Source organism: Macrobrachium rosenbergii, chromosome 28 (assembly GCF_040412425.1).
Source record: "Macrobrachium rosenbergii isolate ZJJX-2024 chromosome 28, ASM4041242v1, whole genome shotgun sequence".
NCBI lineage: Eukaryota > Metazoa > Arthropoda > Malacostraca > Decapoda > Palaemonidae > Macrobrachium > Macrobrachium rosenbergii.
In genome coordinates this window covers 20419611-20440420 of record NC_089768.1, presented here as the reverse complement: position 1 = coordinate 20440420, position 20810 = coordinate 20419611, and the positions used below count along the sequence as shown (strand labels likewise).

Genomic DNA, 20810 nt, shown 5'->3' with positions numbered 1-20810 from the left:
AGAACCTCGACGAAGCCGAAAAACACTACTTTTCTTTCCGTCCTTCTTTACCCTCTGTTCGCCTCGTGGGTTGGGATAAGTTTTTTTTTCCGGTAGCGTGAACCTTCCCTCTTCTTGAAGATATCTTCATCATTCAATTTTCTGTAATGAGACATCGTATAGAGGAGACACCCTGCACAGTATGCTATAGGGGGTTTGCTGGTGACGCATCTATTAAAACCTGAGGTTAATAGACATTTTTACAATAGGTCTTGGATGAAGTCTAGTCCCCTCGAGAAAGGTCGTTTCTGTATGAGGTCGTTACTTGAGATTGACTGAACCCACATTACGGGGCCGTTGTTGGCTTCTTACCCGAAGTTTTAATAAGACATCTTCTCTACTTTTAGTAAAATTCTGATGAAAACAAATGCCTCTACAATTGCTTGTTTAAATTTATCTTGGTTTTCCTTGTTTCACGGGATGAAAAGGCTAAGAACCTTACTGTTCCATTTCCCCAAAACCATTGTTGGCGAGGTTTTTATTCTATTCTTTTCTTAAATATCAACGAGAATTTTTGATGAAGATTGGAAGGCTGTTATCAATACTGCTCTGTTCCCTGTTTAATGCTTGTAGACAAGATTCCATTTGCATATTGATAGAAGGATCAAGGAGTCGAGTAGGTTGTTTGTGACGCACGACATCAGTTAATCTATCGTCGCTTTAATTTTCCCTTTAAATTGATAACCAACATTGTAATTCCCAGTCCTTGAATAGTAAACCAAACAGTTATATTTTGTAAAATAAGTTTTCTAGTTTATATAGAGCAACAAGTGTTCTACTATAAAATTCCATCCTTTTAAGCATTATCCAGTATTTTTCTTGCTTATTATCATTATTATAATTGTTGTTTTTGCTGTTGTTGGTGGTGGTGGTGGCGGCTGCACATAATTTTACTGCCATAATAACCAAAATTTACCATTCAAAGAAATATCTAGACTTATTTCTCCAATATTTTTAAAAGTATCGCTGCCGGAGAATTTTTGCTGACTTAACAGTTTTATTTTCCACAATACTTCAAAGGCAGTCGCGAAATTTCACTTCATTTCAGCTTAACAAATGACGTCTGTCAATATCAGTCCAATGGTTCCCTCTGGCAGGGTCCATGTAAAATGCAAACTGTAATTGGAGGTCCGTTGACGTGGAAAAGGTAAAAATCAATTAGAAGCTTTTGACAGTAAAATTGATGTTTATGAGTCCATTTGCAATTTGTTTATGAAAATGCAGGAATGAGACTGCGAAAAAATAATTATTCCTAATATTTCATGAAAACATTTTTTCAAAAGCCTTTTGGCTTTTTTTTCCTGTAGGTTTCTATGACGAAATTATGAACTCTGTGTTTTCCACTTATAATACAAGAAAAGTATTGAAGTATAATAGCTAAATACCGCGTAAATAAATAATAAGGTTCAGTCTCACATTGTGTCTTTGTTAAACTTAGCAGTGAATTGAATATCTTGTTGTTAGTTGACCGTGGTGGGTTGCAACCAATGTCCCAAAGGGTATGGAGTTGACAATCTCATTCCAAAAGAATTTATGAGAGCCGGAATAAACTACTCTGAGGCAATGTATTTGGTTTAAAATAATACATACATATATATATATATATATACATACATACATACATACATACATACATACATACACATATATATTTGTTTATTTATTTGTTTTTATATGTATACATACATACATACATACATACATACATACATACATACATATACAAGTGCGTGTGTATGAAAGCGTGAATATATTCGTTGTTCGCTCAGACTGCTTTAATATTATCAATGTGCGTGAAACGAGAACTTGTATCAAAATCTATTAGGTTATATTCAATAGAGCGATTGCCATCAATTTTCCTCGCTAGAGCGAAGTTCAGCTCGATTAAGCCAGCCTGAAAATCATTTGTTTATTCTGTAAACTGCGCTTTTCACCTTGCCAAAACAAATTTTTTGTTTGTATTTCTCCACTTTTCTTTTCCTTATTTCCTCTGTTTCTTTGTTTGCGCTTTACAAGCGAGGATACACAGCATCCTTACATTGTATTGCTATTTCACTCAGTTATCTGCCATGCTCACATTGCTACTGTAAATGATTAATCGTGGATGAACAACTTAGTTAGAAAACTTCCATAACATTAGCAACGTCATATACCTAAATACTGAGCCATTCGCCTCCATGTTGAAAAAAACAAATTTCTTTTCAAGGCCTTCACTCTTCTTTCCTCCGGCCTCTGAATTATATACTGTTTTCGCTGGAATATTGTTTTCCATTCTCTCCACATGACTAGACCATCACATTACACCCTGAGCCATCCTTTCACCTATGATAAGCTTTTTTTCCCACTTCAAAGTAGCTCTTCCTTCCTTGCACTGTCAGCTCCTCTGATGACACATACACCATTCCTTATACAAACAGTACATCCAAAAGTCTTTGTCATTTTACAGTCCATCGCATCCAAACGTTTACACTTCTCTTCCACAAAAGGGAATTTTCTCAACAGTCTCCTGATAGATTTCCTAATTGGCTTCCAATGACATTCCAAGTCTCTTCTCATTATTTTTGTCACACCCAGCTACCTTCGTGGTTTCGCTTATTCTGAGAATTACTCTTCTTCTCGTCCTACAATTATCCGCTGTATTAGTAAAAAGAATCATAAATATATATACTGTATATATATATGTATGTGTGTATGTGTTTGTTTGTGCTCGTATGTGTGGTGTGGGTGGGTCTGTGTGCGTGTAGGGGTGTGCGGATGTGTACAAAATCAATTTCTTATCGAAGGCTTCCTTCCATTCAGGGAATAATCCACCAACGAAGCGAGAATTGCCGAAGATAAACTGTCCCCAGGGCAACCCTCGTTCGCTCCATTGCGGTATCTCTCGTAATAAGAGGTCTGCTCTGTTGTTTTAATGGATTTCTCATGAGCCCTCACCGTAACGAACATGTTGATGCATTTGTGGTCTGTGGTGCCTGTCAGGCCTCGTCTGCTCGTTTTCTCCTTTTGATTTTTAGCCCCCATTTTAGCTTTCCCATATTTATTTAGCTAATTTTCTGTCTCTCTTAGTTTTCCCTCCTTTTTAACTTTTCCGTCACTATGGTGTGTTTGTAGAGCTCAATTTGTCGTCTCTGTCCTTGACGTCAGATGTCGGAGAAACGCTACTACTTGTAAGAAAATTCAAAATAAGTAGGAGCGTGTGTACGTGTTTGTGCATATGTAGTCCGTGTACTTCTAATAAAAGAATTGACTGATTAACATTCGTTCCTAACGCAACAACCCCACTGAATAAACAATCGTTACAGATACTTTCATTCTTTATGTAACTTTTGTTCATATTCTTGACAGTAAGGGTTAACTATAAGTGTAAGAGAACATCACTGCTGCGGGTCGAGAGATTTCGAAGGAAATTGATTCAAGGTTCGTATCATATTTCGCTGTTATGAATAGGACAGAAGATTGCGCCTCCTGACACGGACAAATGGAATGAATAAAACATCATATTGTGGGAGGGAGAGAGAGAGAGAGAGAGCGATGACAAATGCTAAATGTCAGTAGAGAGCAAGACATGGTACGATGGCTTCTTTCTAGGTGAGATCACTGGAAATAATTTTTAAGAATCCATGTTTAATTGTAAGCACATATAACTACATTTATGTAAAATTTCAAAACGTATAGGCAATGTATCAACAAGTAGATAAATAGACAGATATTATCACAAAGAAAAAGTAAATAAAAATATTATACCTTTACTCTTTAATTATATTATACAGTTTCCAATTAAAAGCCACTGAAAGGTTCGAGAGATATATAATAACTACCATGGGCCTCGGGGATATCCTAATTAAAATTAGAATTAAAAAAATTCCGTGTCACATTTCAACAAGAACAACCACTAAACCGGAGGACTCGACCAACCAACAGTCACGGGAGCATTTCCTAGATTCGCCGAACTCGAGGCCTGTCAAAACTCATAATGCAGTTTGAAAAGTAAGAATGACAGGCAGTACTCAACTACCGCCAGCTCTGGCAGTGGCGATTCCGAGACGACGGGCAAGTTTGATTCCAGGGTGCCCTACAAGTGTTGCGTGTGGTGAAACCTTCCATCTTGTTGCGTCATTAATGAATATAAAATTATATAGGCTTATTGTGTAAAATATGCAGTAATTATAGGCATATTGTTTAAAATATGCGGTACAGTATATTGATCGTAAGCTCTCACTGGCATTGCAGTGTTTACCGTTGAGTCCCCTGAGAGAGAGAGAGAGAGAGAGAGAGAGAGAGAGAGAGAGAGAGAGAGAGAGAGAGGGGAGCTTATTTAAAGGAAAAATAGCAACGATCGTCAGGTGGGCGAGTGTCATTTGGCTGCCTGCTGAACACGGGACGCCCACGCAAGAAGTATCCTTGACAGGAAATCACAATGGAGTCCGTTAAATGTAACCTTTATTCGAAATGAGAATTCATTATAGAAATATCAGGTGCTAAATCTCTCTCTCTCTCTCTCTCTCTCTCTCTCTCTCTCTCTCTCTCTCTCTAAGGACACAGGAGAATCAGCGGTAAACGCTGGAATGTCAGAGAGAGCTTAAGAGAAATAACGACTCAGAGAAAAGGTTTATAACGAGTTAACGTCATTTCGTTTTTTCCAGCCAAGCTGAGGACGCGTTTGACGTTTGCTGTCTTTTCTCTCTCTCTATTCTTTGGGTCCTTCTTTCTTTAGGGTGGTTCCTTTTTCATCGTCTTTTTTCGTCTGTTTTTCCGCCTAACCATAAGACGACGGCTGCCTTCGTGTTGCAAAATTAGTTTCCGTGAATGGCAGTCCATTTCAGTGTATCACAAATCTTTTATATCACACCAAAATAGAATCTGTTATTTTCCTCGTGAGATTCAAAAATTTCCTCCAGTCATTTGTTCTTCCACTTTTATTTTATTTTAGTTTTATTTCTTCTGGTTGTGCTTGGTCTCGTTTTTTCTTGTTTATTAAGGAAGAGTATTATGTTTGCTGGCTTAGCAAACATTTGGATCACTGTGTATGTGCAGGCAAACAGAAGGACCCTAAAAATATATAGGTTTATAGTATTTTTGTAAAATAACGAAGCTTTTTTTTTTTGGTAATTATGTTTCCATAACATTAAAAGAAAGAAAGGAAATTGAAGGTGTAGGTAATAAATGTGTTTTTTCATTCAACATTTATTTCTCCTTTCTCATTCGATATTTATTTCTCCTTTCTCATTCGATATTTATTTCTCCTTTCTCACACAGCTTCCCCAGAAGTTTACGGTCTTGAGTGGGGAAGGAAATTCACATCCCTTAGAATTATGAATGAAACTTTTCTGGGAAATTCTGTTCTGAGAATGGTTCTGATAAAGAAAATGAATGGTATGAAATAACGTGAAGAGCTCTCGTTTCAATTCTAGTTCGTCCAGAAGTGGATTGAAATGTTGTCTTGTGTTCAAAATATGTGAGAACTAGTTTTTAATATACTAGAAGAAAAATGAATGTCCTAAACTTGAAAAACTACTGTTGGTCGAGAATTTCAAATTATATGAAATACTTAAATAAAACCCATAAAAAATTTAGATTACATTTACTGGAAAAAATACGCTATTATGCCAAACAAAAATAAACTAAATTTCAATTCTGATTGGTGTGTTTGTTACCGTATCCATTTTTGTTTTCCGTTTTACTTACATTTATCTGATTCTTTATCAGTTGTTTCGCTAGAGGATTTTTCGTTATACGCATGAACTTCATGATCGTCAAATAAAATGAGCGAAAAAGTAGGATCTCTCTGTATTTAATCTATATTTACCTTCTTCCCTATCGTAACAATATCATCATTATTATCTGCTCAATTCCATGTTTTCATGCGTCTCAATATATCCATCCATTGGGATCTTAAAACTTTCTAAAAGTTTTATTTTTATTGATCAATGCTGCTGACTATCTTCCCTTTAATTTCATCCTTCTGGGGTACCCGTTCCCTTGAGTATTCACAATCATCGGGTTTGAATCGCCTCTTTCTTATCACCCTGACTTTGGAGGTAAGAGAAGCGCCGTGTTATCATTTGCAGAGTTCCCTGAAGTTCCAGCTGATTTTTAAATTGACACATTACTTGATGTGTGGCATGTTTCATATCCTAATATAACAGGAAGAGATTGCTCCTAGGTAAAGTTTATCTACGAAAACCAAACTCTCTCTCTCTCTCTCTCTCTCTCTCTCTCTCTCTCTCTCGTTATATACCTCATGTTGCACTAATTATGTTTCATGTTGGTTCTCTCTCTCTCTCTCTCTCTCTCTCTCTCTCTCTCTTAATATATCTAATTATGTTTCATGTTGTGTTTCATGCTCTCTCTCTCTCTCTCTCTCTCTCTCTCTCTCTCTCTCTCTCTCTCTCTTAATATATCTCATGTTACACTCAATTGTGTTTCATGCTGGTTCTCTCTCTCTCTCTCTCTCTCTCTCTCTATCGACCGAGTTGTTATCGCTAGAGTATAACCTCCAGGGAACTTTCCCTAGACCATCGCCTTTATGTTCCAGCGAAAGTCAAAGATATATTGTGATCATCGCCGATTCCTATTTCGTAAAATGGAATTTTCCTGGGTTATGATAGACGCGCGCTTAAGAGGTCGATCAGGACAAACCTTTTTTGTTTAATATGTGTAAATTCCATTTGGTAATTATTAGCGTATTTGTTTAAGGTATATGTGAAGATCTTAAGAATGGACTATATATATATATATATATATATATATATATATATATATATATATATATATATATATATATATATATATATATATATATATATATATATATATATATATATATATATATATATATATATATATATATATATATATATGTCTCTGTGTGTGTGCATGTGTGAGACCATATATGTATATATATATATATATATATATATATATATATATATATATATATATATATATATATATATATATATGTGTGTATATATATATGTATATATATACTGTATATATATAAATATTTATATACACGTGTGTGCGCTCTATTCACATAAGAAATCTTTCAGAGTCTTTCTTCTGTTTCATCCTCCTGCACTGAAATTCTCTGCATTCTTCTGCTTCCCCTAAGTTCTTTGATCTATCTTAGCTCAACTGAGTGTTCGCTGTTGGCTTCGACTTTTCGATTTTCAAATATTACTGGGAAACACTCCTAGCTCTGTTGGTAGTATACCTTTTCTAATTCTCACGCTCCGTATATGGGTTCTGCTCTTATGATATATAATGGAAATATTTTCCTTATATAGGTCCTTCATAAAAACATGTTTATATATATAGGCTATATGTCTAGCTATCTATCTGTTTATATATATATATATATATATATATATATATATATATATATATATATATATATATATGTGTGTGTGCTTGTGTCTTGTTTTTTTTTTTAATGGGATGGGGTTTTTTATGGGTGAATAGTTTTGTAGATGTACAGTATATCTGTCCTTACCCAGGCTTAAACCCACCATAATTCACAACTAAAGTCAAAATAGTTACAATCCATATCCCATGAAACGAATATATGGGTGCCTCCTTTCCCACTCTCCTTCCCACGCCTCTATCTATCTTGCCTGTGGTGAAGGCAATACAGTTTTTTTTTTTTTTAAAGAAGAGTAACATTGTGAAGCCACACAGAACGCCCGTAACCATACAAAAAAAAAAGGTTGTTAGATGGCGCTAGCATACAGCCCAGAACTCCGCCTGAAGTGGCACTTGATACCGCCCACCCGAAACTGAAGGACCGTACAGAGTACGACTTTCTAGTAGGTATCAGAGCGAAGTTCAGGTTGAAGGATTTTGACTCTACTCTCTTGAGTAGTAGAGGGGAAAGAGAGATGAGAATAATCTCAGACTGAAAATGGAATAGAGCTCAATAATGGTTGCTGCCAAAGTCTTTTCTAATACACCTCTTAACAGTGTGGAGCGATTCGTTTCAATGGAATTTAATGATTTACGTGTAATGGGTAATGTTGAAGTAAAACATGATTTGATTAAGGAGGTCTGTATCCTCGTAACTTGCATGAAAGTTATTACCGGAATTCAGGAAATTATATATTTACACTATATGCATGTGTATATACATCTATACATACATGTATATATGTGTGTATGTGTATGTATTAATGTAAGTCTGTGTTTTTTATTAGTTGGTTAGTATACATAAATGAATGAAAGCATAGCTACACACACACACGTAACCATAACCATTGTGTATATATATATATATATATATATGTATATATATATATATATATATATATATATATATATATATATATATATATATATATATATATATATATATATATATATATATATATATATATATATAGATAGAGAGAGAGAGAGAGAGAGAGAGAGAGAGAGAGAGAGACAGACAGACAGACAGAGAGATAAATATATGTGTGTGTGCGTGAGTGAATGTTGTACATATGTAAATTCATGTGCACAAATATAGGCAAAAGAAAACACTAATTTCTAAATTCAGTTTCATTAAATATAACCTAAATACCGTAGAATTCTTTCCCAAATATATTGTATAGAAGAAGGAATAAGTAACTGCAGGAATCAGTCCGTGAAGGGTGAATGAACTCGGTCATTTTTTTTTTAATTTTCACCTTCAGTTTTTGCGAGTTTTTTTTATTGTCTGAAATGAGCTTTTGTGGGGAGCAGATGCCTCGGATGGCATGTCCCCCATGGAAAAATGGGGGTGGGTGGGAGGGTGGGGGTGGGTTTCATGGGTCCGGTTATTTCTGTTAAAGCTGATAGGGTGAGCTTGGAGTACATAGCTTCATTTGCTAGGGATCTTCGGGATTTATGTTGCTCTGAAGGATATGTGTATTTCCTTTTCTTTTATTTCGTAAACACCTTACGTAAACAAATTCATGTACACACACACACATATATATATATATATATATATATATATATATATATATATATATATATATATATATATATATATATGATAATGCCACGTCAGACCGCTACATTATAGCACTAAACCGTATTTCCTTTTTTTATTTCGTAAACACCTTACGTAAACAAATTCATGTACACACTCACACACACGCGCGCGCACACACACACACAAACACACACACACACACATATATATATATATATATATATATACACATATATATATATATATATGATAATATATATATGATAATGACAGACGCTACATTTTGGCACTAAACCGTTCAAAACTGAACTTTAAAGTAGAATATACAATAGATGTGCAAAAATAAAACAATTAAATGTCAACGTTGCACGAATGAATTATTCAGTATTTGCAAAAGTATGAATAAATAGGCGACTCTAAGTGGCACTGGTGCAAAGAAAGAAAGGGTCAGAGACGCAGATATAAAGAGAGAGAGAGAGAGAGAGAGAGAGAGAGAGAGAGAAAAGAGAGGAGAGAGAGAAGAGAGAGAAAAAATAACGAAAGCAGAAAAATAATGTACAATTTAAATTAAGTAACAATATTGCAGACTAATAGGTAACAGAATGCCCTATCCAGCCACACAAATAATAATTATTTTTTTTCTCTCTCTGCATTTCCCTTTTGCCACTTCCTTCGTCTTTATTGTTTGGACGCAATAGTTGAAGGAGTTGCAGGTGTCGCCGATATTAAGTGTCGGCAAGTTCTGAATGTGAAGTGTTAGACTTGTCCTTTTCCTCAGAATAGTTGGTACCGAGAGTTTGTCAATGTCACTCTACGCAAATTAACTTGTATTAAGTGTTCAGTCATTTCACACCTACACTTGCAGGATAGCGTAGGTGGATAGGTGATTAAGATAGCAACATTTTCTTCGGAAAACTCTTGTACCCAGAGAATGCACTTAGATTCTCTCTCTCTCTCTCTCTCTCTCTCTCTCTCTCTCTCTCTCTCTCTCTCTCTCTCTCTCTCTCTCTCTCTCAAATTACACACCACTGCTGGTTTACATAGGCAAATATCTAAATTTAAAATTTACTCTCTTATAACTTTTTTTTTTGACACCTCGCGTGCTGTCCTTGTCATATCTAGATCGAAATCTAGAGCTATTTTTTTCTTTGTGTGATTTTTCTAGAGAGATTGAGACAGCCACTAATTTCCATAAACATCCCTCCACATTACCTCCATAGACCAGGCATAGCCGAACTTCCGAGAAATGTTTGAGTGGGCATTGTACGTGTATGCAAATAAAGCATGGACGTGTGATTCATTTACATATACCATACACACGCGTAAATAACATTTACATAAATGCATATGCATATGAGTATAATGTTTTCCATGGAACAACAGTTTCCCCCAGTCAATACCTCCCTAAAGCGACAACCCTCCATTTACGTGTATGGTTTAGCCAAAATGTAAAGTTTCAATGTTTACGACCGTGGTCATATATGGCGGTTATGCAAGTAACACGAGCCATTTTTCATGGGGAGATGGCGAACAAGCTAACGTGTGTGCTTGTGTAACCACTCATTTTCATATAACATTGATACGAGAGAGAGAGAGAGAGAGAGAGAGAGAGAGAGAGAGAGAGAGAGAGAGAGAGAGAGAAAGACTAAGATTAATGTGGAGTAAATTCGGAGAAGATTAAAGAATAAAATATTGGGAAAGATTACGGAATTAGAACGTGGGCTCGAGAACACGTCCGAACTTTTCTGAGTAGCACAAAAAATTCGAAGGGGTTTGTTTTTATGACAATGAAAGACTCCTCTCGTTATTTTTATAATGCGTTTAAATGGAGAGAATAATATTAAAGAATTCAAGACATATTTATGTAAAATCTCTCTCTCTCTCTCTCTCTCTCTCTCTCTCTCTCTCTCTCTCTCTCTCTCTTCATATAAAATGTGATATGAAAATAAGTGGATATACAAACACTTGTTAGCGTGTACACCTTCTTCGTGTTACTTACATAATTGCCACATATGACCCCAGTCGTAAACGTGGCACCCCATTGTGGGTGTGTAAGTGTATAAACGCTTTCAGTGGGAAAATTATGACATTTTTCATAAATGAAATCTCGAAGTAAAATCGGAACTAACACCGTGTGGTACAGAATTAAAGTTAATGGGAGCGAAGAATTTTTTCTTGGAGAACTTAATGATAACCTAAGAACCACCGTAAGTTGGAGAAACGCAATTGGATGAGGACAATTTATATCAAATTCTAATCTTTTATAAATTTACTTAAAGTATCAAACAAATTCTGAAGACTCTCTGAAAGTCACCGAGAAGGTTGTTCACATTTTTTGGCAACAAAGAAGGGGAGCATAAAGAATTAATTAATATCCGTAAAAAAATGCCTTCACCGTAATTACATATATAAAAGGACAAAAGAATTAATTAACATCTGTGGACCCTATGAAAGAAACTCACAATACACCCGAGTAATTTGCAGTTTAATTACCTGAATAGCTTTTGTTATAGTTAAGCAGTTGAAGCTTTACCTTGCTGTGAAGCCTAGGAGAATTTATAATTTTTCCCGTAGAGATCTTAAAAGTCATGAAGCTCAAATCAGAAGATAAATAAAAGTTCAGTCGTCCAAAGCTAGGGGAAAAAATAGTCATACATCTAATAAGGTCCTTCGTCTATGATTGACAGACAACATGAAAGTCCATCTAGAATTATGCGATCTTGAAAGTACTTCATCAGAAATATGGGGATAGCGTGAAAAGTCCTTCATCTGAAATTAGGAGATAACGTGCAAGAACTTTCTTAAAACTCGGTGTAAACTTGTAGCTCATTCATATAAATATTAGGAGATAGCATGAAATCCCTTTATCTAAAATTAGGCGATAACTTGAAGTCTTTCATTTAAAACTAGGAGATAACCTTAAGTCTTTCACCTAAAATCAGGCGATAATTTGAAGTCTTTCATTTAAAACTAGGAGATAACGAGAAGTCTCTAACTTAAAATCAGGCGATAACTTAGAGTTTTTAGCCTAAAACTAGGAGATTACTTGAAGTCATTCACCTAAAATTAGGTTATAACCTGAGGTCTTTCATCTACATGTAGAAGGTAAATGAATTTGCTCATTGTCTTTCTCTCATTAGATTGAATTATATCTATAGTTGCATTGGAATACATCTACTTTCTGAAAGCTATTCGTTTAATATGGTACGCCTTTCAAATTAATCATTTTTTTATATTTGCTTCCAGATATCAATTGAAGAAGTAAGTGACAGAAGCTAATTATTTCCAAGACTGCTGCAAGAGAAACTCGGTAAGTACATAAGTTGTAAATTGTTTGTAGTTATTTGTTAAGAAGTATTTAAAAGTATAGAAGAGTTTTTTTAATTATGAATCATTAAGATTACGTGCCATTTCGCATTCCGTGATCATGATAAACGAACATAACTACTTCTTGATTAAAGGGCATTTCTCAAAAAAAGGGAAAAATTACTGGAGATCGACAGACTGACTGAATGGGATGGATTATATAAATTATAATTTACGATACACAAAGGCGTAGCATAAAAAACATTAGTCCTAAATTAATAACAAAATCTTATATATCTCAGCAGGAAAAGTTAAATTATAAGAAATAATCATTCTTAACGTAATCCTATCATGAAATGAAGTTATGCCTATATTTTTAGTGTTCCTGAAGGAAATCGTATCGGGAAGTCAACACGCCTCAGTGACAAATAGACATAATCGATGTCTCCTATTAGAAGAAACATCTGTTCCTCAAAAACATCAGGGAAATTTTCCCATTGTGTCACCTCACCTCACGGGGTGCACTGTAGGCATTATTAAAGGTTCTTTGCAGCATCCCTTCGGCCCCTAGTTGCAACCCCTTTCATTCCTTTTACTGTACCTCCATTCATATTATCTTTCTTCCCATCTTGCTATCCATCCTCTCCTAACAATGATTCATAGTGCAACTGTGAGGTTTTCCTTCTGTTACACCTTTCAGACTTACCTGCTCTCATTTTCCTTTCCAGCGCTGAATGGCCTCATAGGTCCCAGTGCTTGGCCTTTGGCCTAAATTCTATATTCCATTCTTCTGTTCCATCAGGGAAGTTTCCCCTTTTCATTTATCCCGAGAAACGAAATGAGGGCAAGTCTTTTGACCTTTTGTCTTTTATCTTTCTTCCTTTTCTTCTTCTTTTTCTTCTTCTTCGCCGAATCTAGTAACTGAATGGCAGGTGGATTTTTTGTGACTGGGGACTACTTCGGGGAATATTTTCTGGGGAATTTTTTGGGGGAGCCTAATCTCACGTCTGTTCAGAAAATGGAAAAGAATTTAGGTAGTCTGCTGGCTTTTCTATTTCCCCCGTTTCTATTTCATTTTTCCCAAGATGATGACTGTGGCTGGAAAACGAATGATGAAAGCGAATTATAATGAAAAATGTGGGCAAAGAAAAGGTTATGGGTCGGTGTCGAGAAGAACAAAGCAATAATAAAAGAAATCAGCGTTTGTAGGAAGAAAAAGCAAGTAATGGAACTGAAAAAAGGAGGGAAACGAGATGAAAATAGGATGATGTCATATAGGAGGAGAAGGAGGAAGAAAAAAAAAGAAAGTAGAAAAGAAGGATGACTGTTGATTTCATGCCTACTTCCTTTCTATCTTTTTCCATATCTTCCTCCTCCTCTTTCTCCTCCACTTCGGAAGTTACTGCCGCAATCAAATTAAATCGCTAGAGAGCTTCCTGCCACCTGTAGCCACCTGTCGCCACCTGCCAATAAGGTAAAGGTGCTGTCGTGTCTGGGAAAAGATGGCACAAACCCTCCTCCCCACTTCACGAGGACTCCCCTCCCTCCATGGAACACCAACCCCTCCCCCCCTCTTCCCCAACAACCATCTTTTTGCAGTGTATCAGAAGCGACGTTTGTGGTACTTAGGGTTTTAAAGACGAGCTGAAGCGAGGAACATAAAAGAGAGAATGACATTCGTGATGTGTAATGTCACTATTCGTCTCTGGCTTTTTCGCTGCAGTTATTAGCATTTTCTCCGTCAGGTATTCTTAACCTTTCGGATGACGTTTTTCTTTTGTTCAAGACTCAGGAAGGATCATCATCATCATCATTCATTGTTCCCGAATCTGAGCTCGGGGACTTTCCATGGCACCTAAAGACCATCAGAGAGAATCCTCACGACGTCGATCTTCGTCACTGCCATTTCTTTCCGTAATTGTTATTGTCTTACCCTGGGTATCGTTGGAACAGAAAAAAAATGTTTTCTTCGCCCCTGCGTCGTGTCTAAATATGAATTTTTTCTCTGGTTCCTTTAAGGAAAGCACATTTTAATGTCCAAAGAAAACGTATTAAGGTGATTACATTTTTTCCAGCTCTCAGTATCAGAGGGCAACTGTTCTCTTAAGATTTAATTAATTGCAGCCAGAATAACAAAATTACATGCCGCCTTTTCTAAATGATTTAGGAGTGGTAGACAACCAAACTTCAAAAAGTAAAATCAAAGGATCAGTCTTCCTTTGTTAGTTAGCAAATTGGAGCACGAACAGAATGCGAGAAAAGGGAGGTTATGAAGAATTCAGGGAAGGCAAAACACAAAGGGAAATGCGACAGAATTTCAGAAAATGGGTCATGATTTTTTTTTTTTTTTTTTGTACCAGTTGTTCTAGTTCGATGGTTCATAACCGAGGATTGATGAGCATTATTAGCAAACAATAAACTAGATAAAACGTAGTTGTTTGCATCACGACATGAGTCTTTCATTATGAATGAAAAAGAAAAAGGAAGTTTAACCCCGTAAAGTTAGTCATTCGTCCAGATTTACATCCCAACACCAAAATCAACTCGACACGAGAACAGGGAAAGAATATTTACATTATTGTTTTCCCTTCAAGTTTCATTATCAAATCCAATTTCGAAATATCGTCAGAATGTGTCATAAAACCGAAGTATCAGTTTTGCAATGTTCTCTTGTAAAAGCAAATGACGCCGGCGAATTTATTTAATACGCTGGAAATCAAGCTGCCATTCCGTTGATGTCGAAACTAGTGATTGTTCATGACGACACCGAACAACGCTCCCGGCCTAATTACAACGCGTAGCTTCGTAGAGGAGAAAAAACCGTCTATGTTTCCGAAATATCTCTGCCTTTGTGAAGTCCACCACCTTGTTTTGTGACCTGTTTTAAAATAAATTTAAAAAAATTAATTCTACGGCTACCGTTTATTAAGCAACGTTTACATTTATTTAAATAGAGGGCGATGTTTTATCAGTATTTCGAGAGGAAACAGACAAAAAATAGCAAAAGCGACAGTTAAGTTGAAACTGGAAAAAATAGGAGGAATAAAGGTAGAAGGGGAAATAAAGGAAAGGATCAACTACTCTCTCTCTCTCTCTCTCTCTCTCTCTCTCTCTCTCTCTCTCTCTCTCTCTTCAGATACAGTGGATTTCTGTTCGTGAAAAAATAATAATTACTGGTATGAAGTAAATGGAGACGGTTTTGAGTCTTTGAAGCATATGCCAATTAATTCATCTCATAACAATAGTAGAAACTCCTTCGTATATAACGTTTCAGAGGATGAATATAATGCTTTAAAAAACTAACCAAGGGCAGTTCACTCATATGTGTGAAGCCAAATAAAGGTAACTGGGTAGTGCTGCCGAATAAGTACGATCATATTACAGAACGTTTCAGTATTATAAAAGGTCACAGCCAATTCTCTACGTTCAAAAAGACGTTCTTTTGACATATCTAAGTCAGAGGGAGATGATGACGTTCTCCTTTTTCTGTAATTCTCAGTTTACTAACTTTGCTGCAACACTTTATCCCGAGGCTCATCCCTTGATACTTAGGAAAGAGTTGGTCATATGAGGCTTATAGCGTCTTAACGAAAGAGCGAAGACGATCATCGCTCGCGCCTTTCAGAAGTAGAAGGCTTATTACTACTACTGCGATACGAGTTTACTGCAGAACTATTAAAAATTATTTGATCATTCGTAAGCCTTGTGGTTCATGGGTGGCATTTGTACGAAGCATTTCGCGGACGGAATCCATTCAAGTAAATTACTTTTAGACGTTGGGAACGAAGAGGGAAATATATGATTTACTTTTATAGCAGCAGTCAGATGTTATACACACACACACACACACACACACACACACATATATATATATATATATATATATATATATATATATATATATATATATATATATATATGTGTGTGTGTATTAGTGAGAAAGGGAGGTATACGGATAAATGGAGATATCAAATTAATTATTTCTGCATGTCAGACAATTATTATTATAAAATCATGAACTTCTTTTACATTATATATAGATATGACCGTGTGTGTTGTGTGTGGATATACATATATACGTATGTATATATGTATACCACACAACACACACACACACACACACACACACATATATATATATATATATATATATATATATATATATATATATATATATTATATTGTATATATATAATGTAAAAGAAGTTCATGATTTTATAATAATAATTGTCTGACATGCAGAAATAATTAATTGGATATCTCCATTTATCTATATATCCCCCTTTCTCACACATGCACAAACGAACGCATAGGATATTAAAGTAAAAAAAAAAAAAAGTGCACCTTTAAAGAAAACGATAACTGTGTGGGCCATGCACGCTCCCACACAGGTGAACATCAGCGGTGGAGAAAAAAAAAAAAGGCGAAGGAAAAATGCCAAACAAAATAATGGCTTCTTCCTCAAAGCAATATCTCCCCTGTCGAAGTCAGTGACGCGAAGCATTACGAAATGACTGCAAAAACGATTTCGCAGTCCTTACCAACAGTGACCTACATATTTTCATGGCGTGCCACAGATACTTGAGCTTTGTTCCCTTCCCTAGTGATTCTACGAACGCTAATTCAGGAGAGATGAATAAAACACCAAACCGTCAATGCTGTGCGATCTGCCCTGAAAAAAAGTTTCCTTCCTCCCAGTCTCTCTCAAATCTAGTTACTTGCTGGCAGTCTCAAAACCCACATTCGTTAAGATTTCCCCAACTATCTTCACATAGACATTTCGTTATCCTGCTAACCAACAAACAAAAGGGTAAACAGACAAAGCGAAACAAAATACGTAACTCCCTTGTCGGAGGTAATTACGACAGTATACTGCCAGGTAGAAAAAGTAAGGAAGGAAACGTAATTACCAAATGGTAATGAGATATATCCATACCAGATGCATGCCATGCGAATATCTGATCTAGCAGTTCATTAGTTCTTTCATTACTCGACTCATATGGAGGACACGAAGAGCGAATTAATGTATGTGACATTCCCAGACACATACTTGTATCTACGTATATATATGCGTAGCACATGTTTGTTTTAACGGATAATCTTCGGGATTTGGAGTTTACGATCGGGAATGTATGTGTGAGACTGACAAATATATGCACTTGTACAATGTGCTTATATGCTTTTAAACGCAAAAATGTAAAAAAAAATAATAATAATTATGTGTGTTGGAATTAAACAAAGACATGTCTGTTTATGAATCTCTTTACTAATAAACGAAGCACGTAGACTAAAATCGTGGATATGCTTTCTCCTAAGAAGAGAAACAGTCCCTCAAGGCTACTAGGCCATGAGTGGGTACCATTTTGAAAGGAAATAAAACCAGCCAGTACTCATTGCTATGTAACGCAATGCTAGGAGTACGCAATGAATCAGGAATTAGGAGGGTGGAAGAAAGGAATTTAGTAAAATACGCATAATAGAAATCAGTGGAAGGTAATAGAGAGTGAAGGGATTTAAGGTAAGGAAGATTAAGGTATTCATCATTGTAATAAGTGCCCAGACCATGCCGTTTCAAATGCACACATAAAGACAGAGAGGGAAACAAACACGCACACACAAACACATACATTTTATATATATATATATATATATATATATATATATATATATATATATATATATATATATATGTGTGTGTGCATACACATTATTATAAATAAAGAGAGAGAGAGAGAGAGAGAGAGAGAGAGAGAGCAAAGTAAGAAATCTAACAGATCAGTAACAGGTAACACCAGGCCTTTAAAGCCTCTTATTTATCGACTCTTCTTACTTTAGATGGCCAATAAAATCGTTTAAAACTTGTAAACCAAAACCACGCAGTTAGTTTCACTTTTAAAAGTGCTGTAATGTGGCTCTGTGCTGGTACTTATATAACGAACGATACTGAATCTGAACGAAGTATTCTTGTGGTACTCTTCTCCTCCCTCTTCAACTTTACCCGCAGTTGTTGGACTTATTCTAATTGGGAGTAGCCAGCCACTCGAGTTAGAGGCTGAATGAAATAAACTGTGGAGTGAAAAAAGAAAATTTTAAACGAGCAAAGCGAGACCCACATGTTACACAAAAACCGAGGTAAACTCTTCCGATGGACTCTGGGAAAAATTTGGAAACACAAGTAGCTTCGTACCTAGTGCCTTGAGGAAAGGTGGTGCATACAGAATAAATTAACGTAAAAGTTAAGTATATTTTAGTTTAACCAGACCATTGAGCTGGTTAACAGTTTTCCTAGGGCTGGCCCGAAGGATTAGATTTATTTTACGTGGCTAAGAACCAACTGGTTACCTAGCAACGGGACCTACAGCTTATTGTGGAATCCGAACCACATTATGACGAGAAATGAATTTCTATCGCAAGAAATAAATTTCTCTAATTCTTCATTGGCCGGTCGGAGAGTCGAACGCTGGGCCAACAGCGTGCTAGCCGAGAGCTCTACCCACCCCTACAATGAAGGACTGTAAAGGCGGAGAATATGAGAAGGATTACTAATATGGATTTTCTTGCTCTCTAGAGTTGTGCCGGTAACTACGATTTGATGCATTTATCTGAGACTCTTGTAAGCAGTAACAGGTCAAAGGTTAAGTTTTTAATCCCGGGGTTTGATGACCTTGATTTTATTTATCGTCGTAACATCTCACATGCGCAAGGTATGGTAGTATACACTAAGTCCGGATGACCTATTTATCGTCAGAAAAATTTGGAGTGTAGTTGCCATAAAGTTCTTCATTTTAAAATTTTCAGTAAGTTTTCCAGTGTTTACGTATTTGCTGTTAACCGCAATCCATATATCGACGATTCTATATATGGAAAGGATTAGTATGGCTCAGTGGATTCAAAAGCTTCATTCGTTATTTGTGGAGGCTGTCATGCAAAGCAGAGTGAGTGGCTAAATTCAAATTCCGCAGATGAACATGGCCGGTCTGCTCTTGAGTTCTGTGTATCCTCCAATTTTGTCCACCTAATTGAGGAACCCACGCACATTTCTGGTAATAGACTAAACCTCGTATTCACAGATGTTCGAGCTATTGTCAAGTCCAAAGTCTGTGAATACATAGGCACTTCACCTCTGGTCATTTCGCCATTGAGATGGACATATCTGTCATTCAGTATATTTCTAATTCCACCATTGGAAAAGCTGTCTGGCTGAAACCCAGAGCCAATTGGGATCGCATTATTGAAGCTTGTGAGGCACTTAATATTTCAGTTGCTATATTAGATCCTGATCCCAAGAAGTTAAATGAAATGCTGATGGCTGTTTTAACAAGTTATGTGTAGACGAGCCTACCATGACAAACAGACCAAATTGAACGCATGGAGACAAAATCGTTCAAATGAAAATTACACCAATTTTGGTGAGTCTCACCGTGCTGCGAATAGAACTTACCATACTGCTGAGAGAAATTACAATAATTTTAAAGAGGAAACTTGAAGGAACTACTCAGCCTCATCTGTTGTGGACCAAATTGGCATTATCTATCTTTGGGTCCGGCTCGTCTTCCATTCCGCCACTACTAACAGATGATGGTAGATTTGTTACTGGCCAAAGGGAAAAGGCTGAACTGATTCATCGAGCGTTTGAGGCTAAGCAATCAGCTGATGATGTCCCTCTCCCAGATAATTGTCATCCTGAACTTATTCTTACAAAATTTGCATTTCGCTCCAGGGATGTTAAGACAATCTTGATAGCTGGGATAGAGGAGACCGTGATGGTTTCTTCCTTTTGGTTTTTTAAAAGTAGTTGTAAAATGAATTTTAAAGAGACAAATCAAATTGCAATTGAAAGCAAAGTAGAATGATCAAGACTACAAGGATTCTTGAAGTGTCAAACACTAAGGAGAAGTTGCGAGCTGTATGGAATTATTAAAATTACAGTTCTTAAAATGACATCGTTTAGGTGAAACAACTGAAATGAAGGATCGTGATGAAGCATTACTCAGCTGATGTGCAGAAAATAATGATTTCTCTGTATAGGAAAAGAAAGATGTGAAAAGAGAAGGGTAAAATCGGTTGGATGGAATGAATTCTAGTGAAAAGTTTTTCGCTTTCCCATGACCACAGGAACTCGAACTAACCCTCAGAGATCCATCTGTATTTACGGAAAAATCCAACCTTCGGCCTCGTTTAGATTGTCTTAACAAAGGCAATTGTCTTTAAGAAAAATTCACCGTTCTTACCTAGAATTGCTATAATATACCTTCGAAAGTATTTCACCTTCTTTGACAATTTTCAAAGAAAATTACGCTTAAAGGAGAAAAATATTGACAACCGAAATGACGATATATTTGTTTAATCTCGACGATTACAAAAAGGAATAGAAATTAGAAAGCTCAGGCCCAACAGTCCCAGCTTACTTCCCAACGGGTTTAATTTCATTATCCTTTAATCGGAAATTGTCTCAGCCGCACCTATACGACGGAAGACACCAATCTCGTCTGGCCTAGCACAAAGACACTCG

At 36.2% G+C, this 20810-nt stretch overlaps 2 protein-coding genes across 4 annotated transcripts in view; one reads left to right on the top strand and one right to left on the bottom strand.

Annotated features, from left to right (window-relative positions):
* Positions 1–20810, top strand: part of LOC136854108 (putative ATPase N2B) — a 329373-nt gene that overhangs the window by 91263 nt on the left and 217300 nt on the right. Inside the window, exon 2 of the mRNA XM_067130285.1 lies at positions 12239–12302. The gene's annotated coding sequence lies outside the window, so the exon portion shown is untranslated. The remainder of the gene's footprint in view (positions 1–12238; positions 12303–20810) is intronic.
* The window catches only part of LOC136854106 (uncharacterized), a 230961-nt gene that overhangs the window by 128720 nt on the left and 81431 nt on the right, over positions 1–20810 (bottom strand). The window lies entirely within an intron of this gene.